This window comes from Nelumbo lutea, chromosome 1, assembly GCF_056320005.1.
Source record: "Nelumbo lutea isolate HS-2025 chromosome 1, American lotus-T2T, whole genome shotgun sequence".
NCBI classification, from domain to species: Eukaryota; Viridiplantae; Streptophyta; class Magnoliopsida; order Proteales; family Nelumbonaceae; genus Nelumbo; species Nelumbo lutea.
The window spans coordinates 191,495,722-191,521,846 of record NC_142684.1 but is presented as its reverse complement, the minus strand read 5'-3'; the positions used below and the strand labels follow the sequence as shown (position 1 = coordinate 191,521,846).

At 38.3% G+C, this 26,125-nt stretch overlaps 1 long non-coding RNA gene across 1 annotated transcript in view; it reads left to right on the top strand.

Annotated features, from left to right (window-relative positions):
* Positions 1–26,125, top strand: part of LOC148880047 (uncharacterized) — a 26,364-nt gene extending 239 nt beyond the window's left edge. The window contains exons 2-5 of the long non-coding RNA XR_016104451.1: positions 1,080–1,170; positions 1,261–1,341; positions 25,579–25,640; positions 25,749–26,125. This is a non-coding gene — a long non-coding RNA (uncharacterized LOC148880047). The remainder of the gene's footprint in view (positions 1–1,079; positions 1,171–1,260; positions 1,342–25,578; positions 25,641–25,748) is intronic.

Here is a 26,125-nt window from a genome sequence, read left to right as displayed (position 1 = left end):
CACGACTCTCGGTGATTACCTTTAAGTGCCTTTTCGGGTCTGGTCTCAATCACTAACTTAAGTTGTAATCAATTCAAGTTGTAGGGTGGAACTTTCCAGGATGGAAATAAAGAAATCTGTCAAGGCTAGTACTGGTTATGGTAAAAACAAGCCTGAAGGGAGCGATGAACGGGAATCTTCTTCAGAAGAGATTTGTAACTTAAACAATATGTGCTATTATATAAGCTTCTTTAAGAGTTTCTTGTTATTAAAATGCAGCCTGGCATGAACAGCTATTAGAAAATAAGAGATCCCAGTAAAGAAAACCTAGCAAGAGACAGCCAATGAAGTTGGACATTGATGTCCTTAGGCTTCTGCAGACTGTACATGATGCAAGCGAAAACCATGGAATTCTTAAAGACATGCAAATAAAAGAAGGAGATGGGTTGGTGAAATTTAAAGCAATGACAGAATGCAAATATAAATACAAGGGAGATAAATAACTGAAAAAAAAAAAGAAAAAACACTTAAGCCTCCATTCAATTACTCACCTTCAGTACATCCTTATTCTTTAATGATCCATATTTACGGATTTCCTAACTTCTAAATATACATGGAATTTCATAAATAACCAAACACTTACTTTCCTAAGTATCCTCACTCCTAAGTAATTTAAAGTTTCAAAATATTTTCGCTTACTTGTAATAACTTGTTTTGCTAATAAAAGTAAAGATTCCTAAACTGAGTAAAAGTAAAACTAAGAAACTACAAACTCCTAATACTATCTAATAACTAATTAGCTTTCATTATCAATTAACTTGCTAAATAAGAACCCTGAAAGTATTACAAAGTACTACTCTCAGTTTTATCAGGATTATAGCAATTCATTGGATCCATAGATTTGCTAAATTATTTGGCCAACCCATGTTAGATTGGCTTTCTAAAGATCTATATGGCTAGTCTATAATTAATATTCAAAAATTATGTCTTCTGTTTGGAAACAATTAGGAGCTGCTTCGTCAGCCTCCCCAAGCTTCATATAAGCTTTGTTGTGGATTTCAGGGATGCTCTTGCATAACTTATGATTTTTTTTCTTATAGGAGGAAGAACTAGAATGTGAATTTGAAGAAGTGCAGAAGGTTCACTGTATGATTTTGATTCTGTGTATCAAAATCCAATTCAAAGAAAAAGGTTGGCCGCACAAACAAGAGCAACTACATTTGTGTAATTAAATTTACTTTATGGATTTTGTGAACTCATAAAGTTGTCCATGATCATCAGATACATGATCAAAGGCGAATGGAAATCAGCAGCAAGAAGCCTGTTGGCAGGTTTAGGGAGGTTATTCAAACACTTAAAAGGGTAAGTGAATGTTTCCATTAGTATCTCTATGTTTTATTCTCAATTATGTAAAAATATGCTATGGATAGGAGACAATAAGTGATTGCTTAATTTAATGTAGCTTTTGGTTTCACATATCATCATTGTCCTTGCCTTAAATGGAGCTTTTAGTTTCACTGATATTAGAATATGTCTGCATAGTTCAATTTTACTGGTTTCTAAAAGTTCATGTAAAACAATAAAGCCGTCTTAGCTCTCCTGGTCATTCCAGGTAAAAGTTCGATTTTCTCCACATTTTTCTTGCCCCTTTTTTTGGAGGCAAATGGAGGAGCATTTCTCATAATTCCTTTTCTGCTACATTGTTTCTGCTTCTACACCAATCCCAACATGGCTTAAAGGTAAAAATAAGATTGTCTTGTTTCATCCTTGAAATAAGCCTTGGTTCTGTCTAGGTTTAGATCTCTGACTTGTACAGACAGAAGAAAGAAAGAGAGGAGAAAAAGAAAGGAAGAGAGAAGAAAAGAATACTCTCCCAATCAGTTGATCCATTGTATAGACTAGCTAATGTACACATGTATTGCATGTGGCAATTTCAGGTGATGATGATGATTTAGAACCCATCTTTCAAATCTTTTTACTTGCAGTTTATATCAATGCTTTCAACTTATGGTTGAACCTAACAACCAAATTGATTGACCTGTCACACTAACAACTTATTGAGCCTTTTTTTTGTCAGCAACACAAAGAAGAAATTTTATTGATTAGAAAAATAAAGGGCAAATTACAACAAGAAGTTGTGAAAGGACATTCCGAAATAGGACTAGCCCCCCCCCCCCCCCCCCAAAAAAAAAAAAAGAAAAAATTACAAATGTTCCCAGTACATATTGTTTCTTTGAACCCCTTGCTTCACTAAACTGTCAGCGAAGCTATTCGCAGATCTCCTAATCCATTTGATTTGAATATACAAATCCTTTAAGATCCATTTGAACTGCCCGGATTCAGTTTTGAGTTGCCAAATCACCTCTTCACCTTTCATCAGCCATCCCACTATAATCTTAGAATCTCCTTCAACAATCAGCCTATTAATGCCCATTTCTTTTGCTCTTTCTACTCCAAAAACTGCTGCTAGAAATTCTGCTTTTACCGAGTCCTCTTGTTCAATTGGGCCAGAAAACAAGGCCTGAATAGCACCACTCTCATCCCTGATTACCCCTCCAATGCCTAAGGCCACTTGGTTACCCATACTGCTGCCATCAAAATTCAGCTTCATCCACCCTTCCTGGGGAAGGGAGGACCAAACCTCCAAAATTTTCTGATTTTTAGAGGGAGAAACAACTATGGCCCCCCAATTCCTGAAAAATCCTCCAACTTAAAGTCCTTGAATAATTTCAGAGTTTTGACTTAGTGTGCTACTCTTAGGGTAATAATTTCAATAATTACTTCTTTGCCCCTCTCCTTTTCCTCAAAGGTTCTTAGGTTTCTTTCTTCCCAGTCTGTCCACACCACTGTTGCTCTTGTATATCTCCACAACAACCTACCCCTCCTTTTACCGCTTCTTAATACATTAGGGCCAAACAACCTCTCCAAACTATCAAGGGAGTCCCACCCAGATGCCGTAAACAAAAGGGTGGGAGATTAAAAGATGGAAAGCAGTCTCACTATTCACCTTACACAAGCAACACCAGTTGGGGGATAGAGGCCAATTTGGTCTTTTCCTCTGAAGCTGGTCACAAGTGTTAATACAACCATGAAATACTTACCAACAAAAAGCATTGAGCTTCAAGTGGTTGAGCCTATTTACCACTTTGTTGCAAAATTGTTGATTCGGCCAACAAGTCATGGATTAAACATTAATTTTCTTTCTATTTTTTGTATTTTTAGCCATTTCCATTATTAACAACAATATTTCTCATTTATTACACATTTTTGTTTAATATGATGAACATATAATACTAAAGACATGCCCAATTTTCTACAATTTTTTTCATTTTTATTATTTAATTTTTGACATCACAAGTTTACTTGTTTGCCCAAAGAGAAATGTAGTTCCAATCGCTTATGATAAGTTTTTTCATCCTACAATCAAATTGGCTGGTCAAACTGGTTGAATCTTCACTTAACCAAGATTTCGAGTTCATTTCACCATCAAGTTGTTTGCCTGCAAAAACATTATTTAATCAGACAATAACATGGTGAGTTTGTACCTACTCCCCACACCTTACCCATAAGAAATTATAACAATACATAAAAACTGAAATAACCAAAATCGAAAAATTTGGTTTGGTTTTCAGTTAAAACCAAATCTTAATAATATATACTATATTATATATTATATATTATAATATATTGTGAAATAAAATTTCATTACCTTACGTATTAATATATAATATATTATATATTATATGTTACATATTATATATCATATATTAGATATTATATACCAAAGTTTGGTTAATTCGGTTTATTCAGTTAACTGAATTTCTAATTCTAAAAACCAAAACCAAAACCGAAATATTCAAAAACTGAACTAACCAAACTGAAATAACCAAAAAGCAAAAAAACGAATCCAAAATTTTCAGTTCAGTTTTTTGGTTTTAACCGAATAATGCTCACCCCTAGGTGTGGGTAGCATATTTGAGCTCCAGCATGGTGGGCTAGCCAATATAATCATTTGACTCAGTCAACAAGGTCATAGGTTAGAAACTCTCTCTTTCCTTATTTTTTATACTCCATTTCCATCACTAATAAAAGCATTTCTTATTTATCACACTTTTTTGTTTGTTTTTGTATTTGTATCTATTTTTCAATGTTTCATTTTTTAATTATGACATCATGGGTTGACCCATTTGACTTGGATGATTGAACCATTGACTTGCCAATTGGATGAAAAAAAATGGTTTGATTCTAGTAAGTTTTAATGAGAGAGATTGAGAGTTAATACCTTAAGTATAGGTCTTAATGAGAGGGAATCATAAGATGGACTAATATCCAAATTACATTTTTTGCCTTCATAATAGGAAGGAGCCAAATTAAAAGATAGGGTATTTTGGTCAAGAAAAAGTCAAAAAATCTGGACCCCATTCATACTATTAGTAGTGGTATAGATGCACCTAACAAGTGATGATGATGATTTAACATCATCATATCAATTGATGATGCAGCATCGTCATATCAAATGATAATGCACGTGGTAATTTCACTTAACCAATTTTTTATGCAAAATAATGATGATGCATCATCATTATACTGATGTTTGTTTTCTCTTCACCATCATCATCATTATCATTATTATTGTTGTTTTTGTTGTTGTTGGTAGTAGCAGTAGTAGTTATTACTACTACTACTATTATTGTACATGGCAATTTAAAATGATGATGATGATGCTGATAATAATAATAATAATAATAATAATAATAATAATAATAATAATAATAATAATAATAATAATAATATCTTGTTAAAACCCATGTAACAACAATAAGTAATAGATGCATGATTTACTACTGTAGATTTATTGCCTTTTAACTTAAATATTTAGGTTTAAATCTTCTTATTGCCTTAACCAACAATGAGATGATCTTATTGGTTGAACTGCTAACCCACCATGGAAATACAGTTTCATTTTTAGGTCATTTTAAAATATAGTCTTTTAATTATACCATTAAAATTATAGGTAGATTTAATTTTCAATTTTTTTCATTAGAAATGAGTGAATTCAATAGTAAGAAACTAAAATGTTTTAAACATATGATTCAATGAGAAAGATTGAGAGTTAATACCATAAATATATGTCTCAATGAGTGGGAATAAGATAAGATGAACTAAAATGTGACAATCCAAATTACATTTTCTGCTTTCATAATAAAAAGCAACCTAATTCAAAAACAGGGTATTTTAGTCAAGAGAAAGTCCAAAAATCTAGGACAGCAACTATACTTTTAATGGTCGTATAAATGCATCCAACAGGTGATGATGATGTAACATCATCATATTAAATGATGATGCAGGCGGCAATTTCATTTGGCCAATTTTCTTTACAAAATAATAATGATGATACATCATCATCCCTCTGTCGATATTCATTTTCATTGCATTATCATCATTACTACTATTACTATAGTACATGGCAATAATAATAATAATAATAATAATAATAATAATAATAATAATAATAATAATAATAATAATAATAATAATGATAATAATAATAATAATAATTTTATTATTAAAGCAACAAAGATAAATCGAAGCATGGTCCATGGTTTAATGTCAGATTTACTGTCTTTTAACCTAAATAGTTAGCTTCAAATGTTCTCATCTTTTTCAGAAAAGAGGTAAAGTATTGTATTAATAACAAAAATTTACACCTCCACACCTACACGGCAAGGAGCAATGCCATTACAACCTTCACTTGGTTTGGTTAACAACTAGTTGACTTTACTGGTTGAACTGTTGACTTATTTGACCATGTAAATGAGCCATGGATAAGACATTAATTTTCTTTTTTTTTTGGTACTTTAGCCTTTTTTCATCACTGATAACAATTATTCTTTTTTTATACCTTTTGTTTTATATAATGAATATATAGTATTATAGACATGCTCAAATTTTCTATAAATTTTATAAATGAGCCATGGATAAGATATTAATTTTCTTTTTTTTGGTACTTTAGCCTTTTTTCATCACTGATAACAATTATTCTTTTTTTATACCTTTTGTTTTATATAATGAATATATAGTATTATAGACATGCTCAAATTTTCTATAAATTTTATAAATGAGCCATGGATAAGATATTAATTTTCTTTTTTTTGGTACTTTAGCCTTTTTTCATCACTGATAACAATTATTCTTTTTTTATACCTTTTGTTTTATATAATGAATATATAGTATTATAGACATGCTCAAATTTTCTATAAATTTTATAATATTTTTATATTTTTATCTTTATCAAATTACATCACAACTTGGCTGGTTTGAATAAAAGGGTAATATGATTCCAATAATTTATTAAATCACTTTAGGCATTAAAGTGGTGAAGGTTGAATTAAGGCATCTTTCAAGGGCTGCATTGGAATGAAACTCTTCAAAAACCTTCATCAGATACTTAAAAAAAAAAAAATCATCAGATCCTATTTGAGGAAATGCCACCCCAACTTATAAAATTTCATGGTGAAACCATCCGGGCCAGGAGCCTTGTCTCCCTCCAATTGGGAGATGGCAATTCTGACCTCCTCTGTAATAGGTTTTTCTGACTCTTCAGCACCCTCCTTTGAAATTCTATTTATGCACAGGCCATCTAACCTCAGTCTTCTTCTCCAATGCTCTTTATGGAAATTAGAATAGTATCTTACTATGGCTTCCTTGATTCTCCCCTCATCTTCCAGCACCTCTTCATTGACTTTAAACATCTTTATATTGTTCACTCACCTCCTTACAATTGCCATTTTGTGAAAGAAGGCTGTGTTGTTGTCTCCTTTTAACCAGAGGCACCTCAATCTCTGTCTCCATTTTACTTCCTCATGGACTGCCAACCTTTCCAAAGTTCTTTTTGGCTTGACCTTCTTTGCTCAAGGGACTTCTTTCTTCCTCAACATCAAGATCAACTATTTGCTGCAAGTAATCTGCTTTTTCCCTCTCTACCCCTTTAAAGACTTCCTTGTTCCAGGTTTTGATTTTCAGCTTCAGTTCTTTTAACTTCAGATGAAAGATGTGTTTAGCTGATCCTGTGAGGATCGTTCCTAACCAAACTACCATTCCTGAAGCATCTCCAAAAATCCTTCCTCCTTGAGCCACATATGTTCAAATCTGAAGGGGGCATGAGCTCTGGGGACACCTCCATTGTCTAGTAGCAGAGGAGTGTGATCTGAGAGGGGTCTTTGCAGAGCTGATTGTGAAAGTTAGGGAAATTAAGAACCTATCAAGTCTTACCAGTGTGGAGACAGCTTGGTTGTTGGTCCAAGTGAAAGTAGAGCCTGCAAGGGGTAGATCCATCAGCCGGCCCCCACCTTTGAACCAGATCGGCAAAATCCCTCATGCTTCTCTCTTCTAACCAGCCCACTCTTTGCATAGGAGAACCTTATTGTGTTCAAATCTCCCCCGATACACCAGAGGGAAAAATTGTCACCCTCCCAAAACCCATTAAATTCTTCCCAAAATCTAGGTCTTGCTGAACTTTTTGTTGGACCATAGACTGTAGTTAACAGGCCTGAAAAAGCATCATCCACCAGCTTTAACTTCAAAGAAACCAAGAAGTCACCAACCATTTTGAGAGAGTCTTCTATAGTTCCACAATCCCAGATCATCCACACCATTTTGTTGAGAAGTATATGTGTAAGAGGTCTGATGAATAATATCATATTGTGAAAGGAACTCTACAGCCATTATCAGATCTCGACACTTAAATAGAAATGTCAAACTGATTATAAATTTCTGTATAAAACAGTTAAAAATGGAAACCAATTCTAAACAATCTTTCATTAAATATAACCTAGTTAATCTTGAATAATCATCCACAAAGATTACAAAGTATCTACACCCATTATGTAACTCAACTTTGATTGGACCTCAAACATCTGGGTGAACAAGAAGAAAAGGACTTGATACACTATTTCAACTCTTGGAGTAAAAGAGACTCTATGGTGTTTACCTGACTCACAACTCACAAGACTTGTATTCTAAAGTAGGAACCAAAGACTTCAGATTCTGCAGCAAGTGATGACCAAGACAACAATGCCACTGAAATGAAGGGAAGACTAGAGCACTGTTTAAATTCCACCACCAGTGCCGAGATAATACAATCCTCCAGATTCATGCCCTCCACCAATCTTCTTCCCCATCTTTATATCCTGGGAAACACAATATGAAGGAAAGGTCACAAAACAATTAGGAGATTTTGTTAATTTACTAATAGACATTGTTATCTAGAAGAGAAGAAGGAAGAAAGGAAGAGAGAAGAGAGAAGAAAGACAAAGATTTGGAGTCACAAAAGGTGCTGGTGGCGCCAGCTTTTTATTATTTATTCTAGGGCGACACAACTTAAAATTAAAAGGTGCTGAAAGTACCAAAGTACCGCTGCGGTAAGCCAGTACTAAACATACAGAATAATAACCTTTCAACACTCCCCCTCAAGTTGGGACATAGATATCAATCATACCCAACTTGTCACATAAATCATAATGCCGCAAGTGATGTAACCCTTTTGTGAAGATGTCTGCAAGTTGGTCTTCAGAACTGACATAGTGAGTACACACTTCCCCTGTGACAACCTTTTCTCTGATGAAATGTTTGTCAACTTCGATATGCTTAGTTCTATCATGCAGCACAGTATTAGCAGCGATGTTTATGGCTGCTTTGTTATCATAGTAAAGAGTCATAGGTCTATCAACTAGAAAGCCCAACTCACTCAACAAATTCTTTAGCCACATAATTTCAGCCACTTCATGAGACGTTGCTCGATATTCAGCTTCAGCACTAGGCCTAGCTACCACATTCTGCTTTTTGCTTCTCCATGTAACTAGGTTCCCTCCTATAAAGGTACAATAGCCATTGGTTGACTTCCGGTCATTCAAGGATCCTTCCCAATCTGCACCGGTATACACTTCAACTTTCAAATGCCCGTGCTTTTGAAACAACAAGCCTGCACCTGGGAACTTCTTAAGATGTCTGAGAACCCTTTCTGCTGCTTCAAGGTGGGTAGTCTTAGGGGCATGCATGAACTGGCTAAGAACACCCACTGCATAAGCAATGTCTGGTCGAGTCATAGAAAGATATAGCAGTCTTCCTACAAGTCTCTGGAACTGTTTCACATCCTCAATGGGTTCACCTTAATAGTCTCCTAATTTGTGGTTAGAATCAATAGGGGAATCAACAGGCTTCACTCCCAACTTTCCTGTATCCTGGAGTAGATCTAGGACATACTTTCTTTGGGAAATGAAGATACCCTTTTGTGAGCAGGCCACTTCAATCCCAAGGAAGTACCTTGGAGGACCTAGATCCTTCACTTCAAATTTGGTAGCAAGGAAACTCTTCAACTCTATACTATCATTGTTGCAATCCTTCCTTCCCTTCTTTTCACAAACAGTGTGTGATCAGATTGACACTACTTGTATCCTCTTTGTTGAACCGCTACATGGAACCTACCAAACCAGGCTCTCGGTGATTGTTTCAGGCCATATAATGATTTTTATAACCTGCACACTTTTTGTTCATTACCTTGAGCCCGGAAACCAGGGGGTTTCACCATGTATACTTCCTTGCTACATGGAACCTATTGAACCAGGCTCTCGGTGATTGTTTCAGGCTATATAATGATTTTTTTAACCTGGATACTTTTTGTTCATTACCTTGAGCCCAGAAACCAGGGGGTTGCACCAGGTATACTTCCTTTTCAAGGTCACCATTTAAGAATGCATTCTTGATGTCAAGTTAACGAAGGCCCCAGTCAAGATTAACAGCTAAGGAGAAAAGAACTCTCATGGAGTTCATCTTAGCAACGGGTGCAAAAGTTTCTGCAAAATCCACTCCATACACTTGTGTAAACCCTTTGCCACTAAGCAAGCTTTATACCGCTCCATTGTGCCATCAACCCTATGTTTTACTGTGAAAACCCATTTACACCCAACTAGTTCCTTCCCCTCAGGAAGATCTACAAGTTCCCATGTACCATTTTTATGTAAAGCATTAATCTCTTCCTTCATAGCACCTATCCATTCAGGTATCAAAAGAGCTTCTACCACATTCTTAGGAATAGGAACACTGTCAATGGAAGAGAGAAAGGCCCGAAAGGAAGGTGAAATGTTCTCATAGGAAACAAAGTGGGACATGGGGTGTTTAGTGGTGCAAGACTTAACACCTTTTCTGTGAGCAATAAGAAAGTTAAGGTCATCAGCAATAGAGGTATCAATGGCAATAGGGTTAGGAACATCAATGGGAACCAAGTTACCTGGTTGGGAAGGATCCACCCCCGGAGAGTTTGATGGCATTGGTGGTACAGCTTCTGGATGCTCCACAGCTAGACCTGTTCATGGGTCGGGTGGCCTGACAGCCCGGCCCGGCCCCTGGACGGGCTTGAACGTGGTTATAGGCTTGCGGGCTTAAATTCGGGCCAAAAAGCTCGGCCCGCAATAAATTCGAGTCGGGCTCAGGTTTTGTCAAAATAGCCCGGCCCGGCCCGACCTAATATTAGACTTAAGGTGAGTAATGTGACTATGTCCATTTGAATAATTTTTTTTATTTAAGAATGTAAAACCGTGTTTTAAAATATAAAAGAAAGGGGAAAAAAGCCATCTTGTAGGCTCATCGTTCATTTAAATAGGAAAAAAAAAACTATCTGAATTTTTAATTCTAATTTGAATAGGGAAATTTGTTTTTTTTATTAGGTTGGGCTTTGGGCTCGGGCTCAGGCTCAGGCTTCGGGCTTTTTATCAGGGCCGGGCTCGGGCCCAAGTTATAGGCCCATTGGTTGGGTCGGGCTCGGGCTCAGGCCTAGCATATTTCCCTTAATGACAAGTGAAAGCCCGGCCCATGAACAGGTCTATCCACAGCTCTTGAACTTGGTTGGCCTTTGTGGCGTCGAAAGAAAACACGAAAGGGAGGAGGATCAGGAAGAGGAGGCAGCTGAACTGGTTTCTCTTCATTTCTATGCTCCCCCTGAGGAGAAACAAAGAAGAAAGGCTCACTCTCAAAGAAAGAGACATCCATAGAAACATAACATCTCCAAGAGATGGGATCAAAGTATTGGTACCCCTTTTGAGTGAGGGAGTACCCCAAGAAGATGCAAGGAATAGCACGAGGATCCAATTTTCCACCGGTGGGTGCTAGATTTTGAACAAAGCAACGACAACCAAACACACGAGAAGGAATATAGAAAGTAGAGGAGACTTAGGAAAAAGAAGTTGATGTGGGGCTTTGCACTCTAACTAGCGAGAGGGCATATGGTTAATGAGATAGGTAGCACAAAGGACAACCTCAAGCCAAAAACGTTTCGGGACATTCATATGAATGAGTAAACCCTTGGCCACTTCAAGAAGGTGTCGGTTCTTTCTTTCAGCAACACCATTTTGTTGTGGTGTTCGGGCACATGAGCTACAGTGAAGTGATCCATGCGAAGCAAAGAATTCCGTGAGATCATTATGAAAATATTCTTTGGCATTATCGGATTGGAAAATTTGGATCTCAGTTTGAAATTGGGTAAAGATCATTCAGTAGACATCTTGGATAACTTTTGGTACTTCATCCCTGGTTCGCATGGGATATATCCATGTGTATCTGGAGTAATCATCAATAAAGGTAATAAAATATTTGTAGCCACTCTCGGACGGTAAAGTAACAGGGCCCCAAACATCAGAATGAATGATATGGAAAGGAAATTCAGATTTATTATTCTTTGAAGAAAAATGAGTTCTACAATGCTTACTTAATTGACAAGTTTGTCATGTAAACTGACACTGACACTAACTTAAATAACTCTGGAAAACCAGCAATTTTAAAGACTCAAAAGATAAATGACCGAGATGACTATGCCATAAATAGACCTGACTTGTACTAGACTGACTCTTAGACTCTGTGACTATAAGACCAGCCTTATTCTCCAGCATGTAGAGTCCATCCACCATACGTCCTCTACCAATCGTCTTCCCCGAGGCCAAATCCTGGAGTACACAATAAGAGGGGAAAAAAGTTACTGAGCAGTTTAAAGAATTAATGATACTACTAACAAAGAACAAATTAATAGGGAATTTTAGGACATATAAGACATTAGTCAGGGTGAGGCTAAAGGGAAAAGAAATGGTTCCTTGACCAGCTATGGTGGAATATGAATCATCAGCTAGTCTCACATTGTCTCTTCCAGAGAAGAGGTGGTAGGTTTGGAAATAAGTGGACTTACCAGTCATATGTTTTGACGCTCCAAAATCAATTATCTAAGGAGAGTCAGGGGAATGAGACAATAAATGGAAAGTTATGGTAGAGTTACCTAATGTAGACGCAAATCAAGTTGAAGGAGGAAAAGAATCCATCTGACGAATTGCTCTACCATAGAGTTCTAAATGGTCGCGGAATGAATTAATAATATCCTCTCTCGGGTCAGAACCAGAAGTGTGTCTGAGTCATAGTAGTAGTAGGGGGCTGATTTTCCTAAGAAGCCATATTTTCTGTGGTGAACTTTCTTGGACCTTGCTGTCCTGACTTCTTATTCAGATCTGAACCTTGCTTCTTGCTTAATTCCTGGGCCCATTTTGGCTTCCCATGAAGATCCCAGCATGTTTCACAGGTGTTTCAGGGTTTCTGGTAATGGGTGCACCATAGTTTGTCTTTGTCTTCCACCCTTTTTTGAAGGTCCCCCTTCTTAAAAAAATTTCCCCCACCTGTAGAATGTAGTAACATTCCCTTTTGCTACCTACACAGTTGCATCCCCTCCGGAGCTGTTCATTAAATTTCTTCTACTTTCTTCCGACTGTACTAATGCATAAACCTCCTGGACAAATGGAAGATCCTTGCTGCCTAGGATCTGGACTTTGATGGATTCATACACTGGATTCAAGCCATGGAGAAACGCAAACACACTTTGTTGGGAAACAAGCTTCTTGTATGCTTTTGCATCTTCATCACACTTCCAGCCTACACTCTGATAATGATCTAAATCCTTCCAGACGGAGGTCAAATCTGAATAGTACGTAGAAAGGCTCCTCTCCCCCTATTTACAAGTGGATGATTCTTCCTGTAACTGATAGATTTTTGCATAGCGACGTAGTTCAGAATAGGTCGATCTTGCCTGCTCCCAAATCTCATAAGCCGTTTCAGCTCACATAAAGTTCCTTCTCACTTGAGGTTGCATAGACACCAAAAGCCAAGACATAACCATGTTGTTTTCCTAGTTCCATCTGTCATACTCAGCACTCCTAGAATTCGGTTCTTTAATTCTCCCATTTATATACCCTATTTTTTTCCCCTTGCAATAATGTATAATTTGATCCCCCTCAACCATTCTAAATAATTCAAGCCATCTAGGGGTATAACAGCCATAGGGAAGAATAAATCTATACACCCACTTATTTCATTTTGCATTGAGGAGACTCCAGATGTGGCAGAGTTTTCACCACTCATAATCACAACTTCAGGTTACACTCCAAGTGAACACAAAAAAACCCAAAAAGAAATAGCCGAACACCCCAATAAAAATCTCTACGCCAGGGAATTAGAGACAACCACTCCCCTCCTTTTCCCTGTCTAAATCTCAGTTCTTCAAACCAAATCAGTTGCTGTTACAAAACTCATAGGTCATCACTGGCCTACCATAAATCAGGTGTGGCTGCTGTCGCAGGATATACAGGTCCTCTCTTGACCTACAAATCAAGTGTGGCTGCTATCGCAGCATATACAGGTCATCCCCCGACCTACAAATTCATCAGAAGGCTGTTGTCACAGCATTTAAAGGTCATCATCGACCTACAGTCTGTTACAGGGATCAGTCGATCCCACAAAAAAGGAAAGAAGAGGGTGTTGCTTGCCTCACATTAACTAACAGAACCTATTGCAGGTTCTGTTCTGGCACACTGTTAGACAGTTTTGTATGCCCTTAGCTTCAATCAAGATGATGTACTTTATGAGTTTATTGTAAATGAATAAAAGTGCATATTTGATTCATGTTCCCTTGGTATGTTTCTGTGTAATACCCTTAAACTGGACACTTAATGAGACTCGTGTTAGTTTAGAATGTTCACAGCCAGTGGGTCGGTCTGGGGAGACCTATCCTGACAAGGCTGACACTGTGGTGCCACCAAGTCGGTTGGGGTGGCCTGTCTCAACTGCCAGGGTGAGACCCTAGGCACATACAGTGTAGGATTAATTGAATCTTTGAACTGGACCAGGTTTCTAGTATTGCCCTGGACCTTGGAGATTGATGGGCAAAACTAGAAAATTACACCCGACCCCTAGACTTGATTATGATACTGCACTAGGTGTCGGATTGGGTTGTCTTTGATATACCAATCAGTGAGATCCTTAGCGGGGGTCAACACCTGGGTATGTTGGGACAATCTGAGAATTCATCTGAGTGGGTGATCATAGTGACAGGATCAGCCCCTTTGTCGGACAAAGGAAATGATCAGGGATGCACTCTCACTGATGGAAACCAAGACTGTCGGCAGCCAATTTCAATCGTTGATATTTGTTTTGCAAAATATATTTTATATGAGATATAAAAGTATATATTATGGTTTCGAAATGATTTGCAAAATGTTTTAATTCCCGGGATCCATATAAGCAGAGAGTGCAACACTGTTCCTTGCAGCCGAGGGAAAGGTCCTCTCTTGTCGGGCAGTGTGTGATCATTATGGGCTGAGAGGTAATGGGCTGAGATATAAAAGTATATATTAGTGTAAGACCATTGAGGATAATACCTTATGGGTTAATCTTGCATCTGCCCACAGTCCCTGGGTGTTACAAGGTGGCTTGGCCCAGGGACCACTTAGGGTAAGTGTTGGGCCCATAGAGCCCATAAGATGGGTTTCGAGGGGGCACTGTCCATAACAGTGTATTCAGCCAGGCCTTGTAACAAAGGCTGGGCTGAACCCATGTGGCTGATGTGTAGATCAATGTTTGCCATACAAGGAAGCCCAACTGGGCAACAGTTTGGAAGGCTAAGTGAGTACATAACCTTAAATGGGCCTTAAGCCCATTTCGAACTAGGCTGATTTGATCAGTCAATTAAAAGGGGCAAATTCTGAGATGGATCAGCTGATAGGATTGGGCCTAGACCCTATTCACTTAGAGAGTCCAAGATCTAAATAAGATTTAGATCTGGAAGCCTCCTAATTAGATTAGGAGATGGCTGATCTGATCTGCAGATAAGATGAGGGTTATCCCTTATCACTTAAAAGGACTTCTAATCCAAATATGATTTGGATTAGCAACTCCTAATGGGATTAGGAGCTGATCCTTTTAAGATTATAAAAGGAGGAGAGGGCAGCAGCCTTTATACAAGCAACCCAAGAAAAACTCTTGTCTTCATAGCTAAAATCACAAGAAGAGAGAATTCTGCACCCTGCAAATACTCTCTTGCCGCCTCCTTCCTGCAGCCGCCACCTCCAGTAGTTCGATCTCCTACTCTCTACAGGAGTAATCAAGATTTGATCTCGATACCAATCTTTTGGGGAAAAGATTGATTGGAGTTGTATTCACAAGCCATCCTGTTGATTCTTGCGAAGGGTCAAGTTCTTTTGGAAGAACATTGTTGATTCTATTCCATCTTGCACTGCGCCATCTTTAGTGGGAGCAGATTTTGGATCCTTCCTTGGGCATGAACACCTCCATTGGGAGATACTGTTTCTCTGTATCAGGTAAATCCTCCCTCTTACTCCTTTTGATTCAGATCTGGTTTGGTTAATGGCTCAAGATTGATCATTGAAAAATATGTTTTTCTACAATAGGGAATTCGATTCCCTGCAAAGATGGGAGAAATTTTTGAAATTCGCCCAGTCCATTCCGCAACTTTTGGGCGTCCATGTGATGGATATCCTATCCCTTCACACACGACCAGAAAAAAATAAAAAAGGAGAAGGGGAGAGAGAGTACTTCACTCCAATCTGAATCTGGATCTGGATCTTCAATAAATCTCACTGTAGCTGGCGAAGGAAGAAAACAGAAAGGTTTGCTCGATCTCATCTTTCAGATCTAACAGTCCCGCTTTGATACCATGTTATCCAGAAGAGAAGAAGGAAGAAAGGAAGAGAGACGAGGGAAGAAAGACAGAGATTTGGAGTCAAAAAGGTACTGGCGGCGCCAGCTTTTTATTATTTATACTAGGGCGACTCAACTTAAAATTAAAAGGTGCTGAAAGTACCAAAGTACCCCTGTGGTACTATACATACAGAATAATAACCTTTCAACAGAAATGAAGTTGAATGGAGAGTTTGGAACATATAGAATAGAAGATAAAGAAAAGGATGAGTGAGGAGAAACATCATCAAACTAAGAACAAGAGTAGAACCACCATTAGCAAGAGTAACAGACTAAGAGGGAGAGGAATGAGAAAGGGGAGTAAACACACTTGCTGACCTGGTCATATGATCAGAAACACCAGAACCAATGACCCAGATCAATGAATAAGGGGACTAGGAAGCTAAACAGGCTATACTTGAAGAAGCAAAAGTGGTTGTAGTAGTCTAATTTTGGGTAGCAAATTGGAGGAATTTGTTTTAGCCTTTACGTGGAATATTGACTATCTCCTTCCCAGTAGCACTTGTTGATGTCGTTGTACTTGACTGTGGAATAGAATTATCCCCACAATCATTATTAACCATCACCTGATTATCCCAACAAGAAGGGGGTGGAGATCATAGCAAAACTACAAAAATTGACTGCATGTCCATCCATCCCACAATAAGTGTACTTCCTTGTTCTCGATCACCACTTCTACCACAACCTCCAATATGTTCACATCCACCAAAAACACCTTGATTATTCTGGTCTCAATCTTGAAAGTAATCATGTTACATCAAACTGCTTTAATTGCTTTCGTATTTTGATATCTGAATTTCAAGGCTGATAGGTATCAAATTCATTTCATATGCCTTTAAGGCTGGCATAGTAATCCTCTACACTCATATCACACTATTGCAACTGAAAAGTACTCTTTGGAACTATTGATATATGTTATCCTTTCCTGAATACAAACCTCTTAGCATGCTCCCAAACCTCTTTGGATGTATCAAAAAACATAAAATTGGCATTTATCTAGGGTTCCATGGTATTCCACAACCACATTAATATTTGAGCATCTTCTTGCTCCCAATCATCATGCTCACTACCATCCATTGTTGGTTTCTCATTCATCAAATACTTCAATTTCCTTTTTTTGCCTTAAGGAAGACTTCCATTGACTTGGACCAAGGTATATAATTATCTCCATTTATCTTAATTGTTGACATCTGTAATCCAAATATTTCAAATTGAACCATTGTGTTGGACTTATTTTCACCACTAGGTCCACTACCAGATGCTTCCATGATGATCTTCTAACAGTCAAACAAGGGAACAATAACAAAGTGGGAGAAAATACACATACTACAACAACAATCAATCTAACATTTTTTCTATGCTGTCACCCCACTGTGACAATTAACCAAACACCTTTCAGACAAAATTTTATGGTGTCCTCACCCTACACCACACCCATAAGGTTTCAGTAATATACTGTTCTCTGAACACACTGCAGGCACCAATGTAGCACATCTAGAGCGCACTTCAGCAAACCCCACAGCACATAACCCTCTTGGTAACCAACAATTAGAGGGCTTTACACCACTACACACACCACCAACCTGTCACCCATGGTGACACTGAAGAGAAGAAAGACGGGAGGTTGTAAACCAGAAAATCCCTACTAACCTGTCTCCCTTGGTAGAAACAAATCAAAGAATGTAGAGCAAAGCCCAAAGAAGTGATCACAGCCTTGGAGAGCCCTTCCTAGAGCTCTGATACCATGAAATAAGCCTTGGTTCTGTCTAGGTTTAGAGCTCTGACTTGGACGAACAAAAGAAAGAAAGAGAGGAGAAAGAATAGAAGAAGGAAAGAAAAGAGTACTCTCTCCCAGTTGGCAGATCCATTATATAGATATCCCTTAAACATCCAATGACAATACTGAATGTTTGGCGTGTAACTATTTTATGAAAGACTGAATGAAAATTACCATTTCCAATAAAAGACATACAATGACAATACTGCCCCTCACTAAGTGTAGGGACAGCCACTTAAACTAGGACAAACTGTAATAGAATAACAAGTATAAAATAATGTAAATAGATTTATCAAAAAATATAAAATAATGTGAATAGACTAGAATACCCCTGATGGCCTGAGCATCTCTTCTTAACAAACCATAATATGCAATACTATGACTACGGTAGCTACTAGGCACCTGATATAGGACTGATATAATCCAACGCTAGAATAACAACAAATTTAAAGAAAAACTAAAATGTAAATGATGATCTCAAGGGTTTAAGTCCAAGGTTTGGGTTTGTAGGAGTGGAGCATGTTTAGGGAAGGTGTCTGAGTTTCTGAGAGTTTGTCTGGGGCTATATGGCTGCATGATGTGATTAGGAAGCTAATTCAGGATTAAATTCTAGAGATCTTTTTTTTTCTGCTGAAGTTAAATTATAGAGAGTTAAAAAAAAATGCTATTTTGAGATTGAAATTGAATTTTTCAAACTTTTTCTACTGTTTTAAGTTGGTAAAAGGAGATTGAATTTGGAAGGGTTCTAAGATGGTTTGGCACAAAGACAGAAAATTGGAAACTTTTGAAAACTAGGGTTTTAGTAGGAATTTTTTAAAACCATTTTAAAGGGGTGAGAAGGAACCTAAACTTTTGTAAAGTGTGTGAATGTTGAGAATTGAAGGGAATTGAGAGATGACTCACCTCAAATCAATTTGGTCCTTTAGTTGATGTTGTGTGGTAGCTTTTCATTACTTGTCTCTAGTTTTTTTATGGCTGCAGGCTTTTGGGAATCACTCACCAAAAGTCAAATGAACAAAATAGAATAAGCAATTCATTACCCATGTTTTTGCAAGACATATATATGGTTTGCCTAGGATCAGCCAATCTCCCTAAGCTAAGAAAACCCAAAAGTACTATCCTATCACCCATACTCCAACTTAAAAAAAAAAAAGAATTACAAATAAAAAAAAAAAATCTTATAAACAAAACTGAACTACCACCTCTCTCAATGTTCTCAATGGAAAACCTATGACTCTGGTATTGTTGGAGAGCCAACAACTCTCTAACTCATAATCATTGTTCCCTACTGTATTTTCTTCAATGTTTGTCTTGAAGTGGTTCAGAATGTGTCCTTTCCTTGAGAAATATCAAGTTTTCTAGGAAATGAATATATTATGAAGAATTGGATTTCTGACAATGAACTAAAGCCTACTGAAGTAGATGGGACTTGGGAGCAATAGTTGTGTTAGCGTAGGGGTATTTCTGTCTTTATACCTTGTTTGATGTTGCTGATTTGTAATGTTGTGTTGAAACATGTGCTCTTAACTTAACTAAGGGCACATAGGTCTTTCTAGTCATGGTTTAATAATAATATAAATACCTACTGGCTGACTGGGAGAAGTCATGTTGACTCTTTCAGTTCGAACCAGAATTCTCTCTTCTCTCTCTCTCTTTCTCTCTTTCTTTATCACTTTTTCTTCTTCTATATAACTGAACTCAGTCAGGCCGAACTCTAAGGTAGACCTGAATTATAACATGGTATCAGAGCGAGATTAAATCTGCCTAGATTTCTGCTTGCCTAGGGTTCATTCTCTGCGCACCCTATCTAGGGTTTTCCTCTTTTTTTTTCTGTGTTCGATTGGAGATAAGGGAAGGGCCGAAAAGGAGTGATCGCCCTCTTCCCTTGGGGGTCTCTATGCCTCCAGTCAGGTCGTATGTGGTCGGTTGCTGTGATTTCTGAGATCGTCCTCCCCTAGTAGAGGAAGAATAGAGGGCCGAACTGTGTGGGCAGTGGCTGTTGTGTGTGAAGCGGCTGTTGTGTGTGGACTGCTCTCCTGCTCGCATGGGTGTTACTTCAGCGATAAGGTAAGAGATTTCAGTGCATGATATCTGTTATGGATTAAATAGGTGTGTTTCAGACCATTTGCTAGGTTTTCGGCCAGTAAGTGCTAGGGTTTATGCTGTTTTCTTTGTGCATTTTGAAGGAAGAGATATGATCATATAGTGGTGAGATTTCAAGTAGTTATAGGAGTAGGGTTTGTTGTGTGAGCACACTTTTCAGCAACAACAAGTGCTGAAATCAGTGTGACAGGTGTGATCTAGGGTTTGTGGTGTAAAGAGCACACATTCCAGCAACAATTAGTGCTGCAATCAGTGTGACAGGTGTGACCTAGTGGTGTGTAGTGTGCAGATCTCAGTGATAATAGAATTCATCAAGTGTGCAGAATTGGTGATAACATAATGGGAGATAATAATGATTATAAACCTAGTGTGATGGTGTCTACAGACTACCTGAATGTTCAGATGACCTCCATTAAGTTAAATGGAGAGAATTATGTGCCTTGGGCTAAATCCATTGAAGTCTTTCTGAAGGCAAAGAAGAAGGTAAAACACATCAGAGAGGAGAAACCCTCCTCTGACTCTCACGAGTATGAAGACTGGGAGCAAGAAGATGCTTAGATAATCACATGGTTGTGGAACAGTATAGAACCCAGGATTAGTGTGAACTTCATGTTCCTTGATACTGGCAAAGATGTGTGGGACCATGCGAAGAAATTGTATTCGGGGCAGGACAATACAACCAGAGTTTATTAGCTTTATCAAGAATACTTTAATCTGCAACACGGTGACTTTTGCTCACTAAGGTATGGCTTGTCGGGCATCTACACCCAATCCCTGGATCATTGACTCTGGAGCCTCTGATCACATGACTGGAACTCCAGGTGTGTTTTCCTCCTTATCTCATTGCTCAACATCACAATCCGTCACCCTTACTAATGGTTCCACATCCTCAATTTGTGGTGTTGGTAATGTTGACCTAGATCCTGTATCCCTCTCATCAGTTTTGTATGTTCCTAAATTGCCTTTTAACCTTATGTCTATTAGTAAGCTGACCAAATCACTTAACTGCTCCATTACCTTTTATCCTTCTACATGTCTCTTTAGGATCTCAAGACGGGGATGAAGATTGGTGGAGGGCATGAAGCAGGTGGACTGTATTATCTTGACGGTGGTGGTGGTAGAACTTCAACAGCTCTCCAGTCATCTCTTTCTCCTCTCCAGTGGCATTGCCGATTTGGTCATCCGTCGCCCAAAGTCTTGAAGTCCTTGGTTCCGTCCTTGAGTCAACTTTCTGTTTTGAATTGTGAGTCGTGTCAGTTTGGGAAACACCATCGTGTTCCCTTTATTTCTAGGGTTGATAACCGTGTGTCGAGTCCTTTTTCTTTAGTTCATTCAGATGTTTGGAGTCCTTATAAAGTAATGTCATATAATGGATACAGATATTTTGTCATCTTTGTGGATGATTTTTCAAGGATGACGTGGCTCTATTTAATGAAAGAAAGAAGTGAATTGTTTACCATTTTTCAAAAATTTTATGCTGAAATTCATAACCAATTTGGTACCCACATCAAAGTTTTTTGTTCTGATAATGGCCGCGAATATTTATCCTCATCATTTCAGGAATACCTGGACCAACACGGCATTATACATCAGACCTCGTGTACCTACACCCCACAACAAAACGGGGTGGCTGAGAGAAAGATCCCTAATGCATCACATGCATGTTCCCAAACCTTTTTGGAGTGATGCAGTGCTTACCTCTTGTTTTTTGATTAATCGGATGCCCACGTTCATCCTTGATGGTCAGTCTCCGTTTCAGGTCTTGTTTCCCACTTTGTCTCCGTTCCCATACGCCGAGAGTTTTTGGGTGTGTCTGTTTTGTCCATAATCTGGGTCCCGGGAACGACAAGTTTGATGCCCGTTCTCTCAAGTGCATCTTCCTTGGCTATTCTCGGACCCAGAAAGGGTATATGTGTTACCATCTTGGTTTTCGACGGTCCTTTGTGTGTGCTGATATCAGTTTCTTTGAGTCTACTCCGTTCTTTTTGGGGTCTGGTGATGCTTCTTCCTCCTCATCACCTCCACCTCTTCCACTTCCCGTTGTCGATCCTCCTCCCTTTGTTCTAGTCGTGACCAAATCCTTGCCTCCGGTGCCACCACCTGTTGAACGCCCACCTATCCGTCATGTGTATACACATCGCCCACGTGCACCAGCTACTACTCCTCCGACTACATCTCCGTCGACGGATCCAGCACCAGACCCCCACTTAGCATCTGAGATTGATCTACCCATTGCTTTGTGGAAAGGTAAACGTACTTGCACCCTTCATCCCATTTCTATTTATGTTTCTCTTATTCACCTTTCCACTTCCCATCGCCAGTTTGTTACCTTGTTATCATCAGTTATTGTTCCTAAAGATGTCCAGGAAGCCCTTGCCTCTCCAGGGTGGTGCCATGCCATGGAAGAACTCTCAGCCCTTCATCATAATCATACTTGGGACCTCACTGCTCTTCCTCTTGGGAAGCAAGTTGTTGGTTGTAAGTGGGTTTATACGGTTAAGTATCTGTCTGATGGTAGTGTTGAACGCCTGAAAGCGCGATTAGTTGCAAAAGGGTACTCCCAAACCTATGGCATTGACTACACAGATACCTTCTCACCGGTTGCTAAGATAGGGCAGTTCGTGTTGTGATCTCTCTTGCAGCCATGTATGAGTGGTCACTATATCAGCTTGATATCAAGAATGCCTTTTTGCATGGTGACTTACTCGATGAGGTCTACATGGAGCAACCTCCAAGGTTTGTTGCTTAGGGGGAGGATGGAAAGGTGTGTAGACTAAGAAAGGCTAATATGGGCTTAAACAGTCTCTTCGAGCATGGTTTGGTAGGTTCAGTGAGGTGGTAAAGAAGCTTGGCATGAAACAGTGCAAAGTTGACCATTCTGTATTTAGTCATGACTCTCCGGGAGGAAAAATACTGTTGGTGGTGTATGTGGATGATATTGTTATTACTGGGAATGATAGCATTGGTATTGACAGGCTGAAGACTTATCTGTAGGATCACTTTCAGACAAAGGATCTGGGTAAATTGAAATACTTCTTGGGGATAGATGTAGCGAGATCCAAGTATGGGATTAACCTGTGCCAGAGGAAGTATGTGCTTGATTTGCTGGAAGAAACAGGCTTGTTGGGTGCCAAACCAGATGAAACACCCATGGGCACAAATACCAAGCTAAGCAGTGATATGGGTGAAGTGTTTGAAGACCCTGGCAGATATCGACGACTTGTGGGAAAACTGAACTACCTAACCATTACCAGACCAGACATCTCATTTGCAGTTAGTGTGGTAAGCCAGTTCATGCAAAAACCTCTGATTCCTCATTGGAATGCGGTTCTGAGAATTGTGAAGTATCTAAAAGGGCCCCGGGTCACGGTCTGATATACAAGAGTGGGGGAAAACTTGAAATAGAAGGGTATTCTGATGCTGATTGGGCTAGTTCTATGTCTGATAGGCGGTCTACTACAGGCTATTGCACGTTTCTGGAAGGTAACCTGGTGACATGGAAAAGTAAGAAGCAGACGGTTGTGACAAAAAGCAGTGCAGAAGCAGAATATAGGGCTATGGCTCACACCGCTTGTGAATTAGTGTGGCTAAGGAACCTTCTACAGGAAGTAGGGTACAACATTAACACTCCAATGAAGCTCTATTGTGATAATCAGGCTGCAGTTCATATCTCCTCTAATCCAGTGTTTCATGAAAGAACCAAGTACATTGAGGTTGACTATCACTTTGTGAGGGAGAAGGTGCTGAATGGAGAGCTAGACACTACACATGTTAATACAGGAAATCAGTGGGCTGACTTATTTACAAAAGGCTTGAGTCGGGGAAGAGTGAACTACATATGTAACAAGTTGGGAGTATATGATATATACTCACCAGCTTGAGGGGGAGTGTTAGCGTAGGGGTATTTCTGTCTTTATACCTTGATTGATGTTGCTGATCTGTAATGTTGTGTTGAAACATGTGCTCTTAACTTAAGTAAGGGCACATTGGTCTTTCTAGTCATGTTTTAATAATAATATAAATACTTACTGGCCGACTGGGAGAAGTCATGTTGACTCTTTCAGTTCGAACCAGAATTCTCTCTTCTCTCTTTCTCTCTTTCTCTCTTTCTCTCTTTCTTTATCACTTTTTCTTCTTCTACATAACTGAACTCAGTCTGGCCGAACTCTAAGGCAGACCTGAATTATAACAAGTTGCAAATTACAGACATAATGTTGCACCAGGAAACAACAATAACAACAATATAAGAACAAGCATTGTGTCCCATACAAATACTGATGAATATGATAATCATCTAAACATCCATCAGTGTCTCATCCCTAGTGACGGCATAAATATTTATTTCATGATAGGCATACATTATATATAGTAATTTCTGTTACATATTGTCTACTTAATAACTTAATACATTGGAACTTAACTAGTGCTCAATGAAGTATTCGTGATATAACTCTGCTATATCATGGACATTGACATGTGAATTGAAATCTGATGCATGTACAGGGGTTGTTACTAAGCAAGACAAAAATGAAAAATATGGATTTGTGGACATGTCTATAAAAAATTAAACTCTATTAAAATAAGGTTTCAAAGTTTATCTTTGTTACTTGAAGTAGCATTCTATAGGGAAACTGAAAGACTGTTTTGGATCAGATCTGACCTTTTTTTCCTGTTTTACTTCTCTTGTGTCAGAATACAATTTTTATTTTCCCCTTGCAATGTGATTGCTTTCTCAACCATGATTTCTTCTTCTTTATCTGATGAGCGAAGAGTCTGATCCCTGCTGTTTTGCTTTTACTTTTGGTTTTGTCCATCTTGCTAATGAGAGAGAAATCAATATAAAATAGAGAGTTGCAAAAATTAACCAGAAAAGGACATTTTCATAGAAGTTTGCAACGTCCTTGCATACCATTTGGTATTGACTGTCTTGCACAAAAGAAACAGATGACTGGGGTTTTGAGCAGAGCAATTACCAAAAAATCTGGGGGTTTCCACTGAGTTTCATGGTTCACGTACAACTTGTCACCCAAGTGTTATTTTTGGTGGGGGAATTTATTTCACATTGTTCCTGCCAACCTACTTACAGTGTCTCACTGCTTTCCCAAGCATCTCACACCTGTGGATTTTTTGCACTGTCTCTTCCACAAAAACTACACTTTCCATGGTCATAAAAGGTAGAAATTAGAAGTATGTCTGTGAACCAAAGCAGAACCAAAATTTGAAAGGTTTGGTTTTTTTTTTTTTTTTGAAGCAGTAAAATATAATGTAATTCTTTAATTCATGTCTAAATTAATTTATTTAGATGTGGAATTGCAAATTTCTCTTGTAACCTCATCAAAATTATAAGGCACTTAAGCAGAAAAGACAATATAATGTAATCAATCATATAAATTTAGATCAATGCAATATTGCAGCAAACCAAAAAATGCAACACAGATAGAAGTTGCTATGGGTTTATGAAACTTTTGCATAAACCCATCCTCTTGCAGGTTTTCCATGTTAAGATCTAACTCCCAACCTTGCCATTATTATGCAAGCATCTACTTTTGACCTAGTACAATGGAAATCTCATTTTTATGCATCAATTCAACTTTCTACCTTCGTTGGAAGAACTTTTCTTGTGTTTTTTTCTTTTATAGGTTCAGGAAGAGATATAGTTTCTTATTTGAGAGAGGATCTCCTGCTGAGACCTGAGAGAAAGGTGATTCTCTATTGTCATGAAATAAGAAGCTTTTTAGAGATTTGTTTTAGAAAAAATTTAAAGTTTCTGCCTATTTTGTTAACTTTTGGGCTTTTTAAGTTTTTATAGGAACTACAGAAGTTGATAAAGAAGTCAAAGGATCCTAAAGTTATTGATGAATTAAATATCAGATTTCTTGGAAGGCCCTTTGAAGTCTTTCATCTCCAGTTGAGAAGATTTGTGGAAAGGTAGAAAGGCTGATAACAGATGAGCTTCAGTCAGCAGTGCTTTCATAGGGTTTACCACCATATACTTTGGGTTAGTGACACTTAGCCCCCTGAACTTTCATTTGCAACAAAGACCCCCTGAGCTTTTAGATTCTAACACCCCCCCCCCCACCATTAGCATTGCATCAGTTAACTTCAAAAAAAAAAGATTCTTATTTGACTGTTATGTGCTTGTTAAACATTTCTAAATCCCCAAACTACCCTTAATTTGTTGGACCA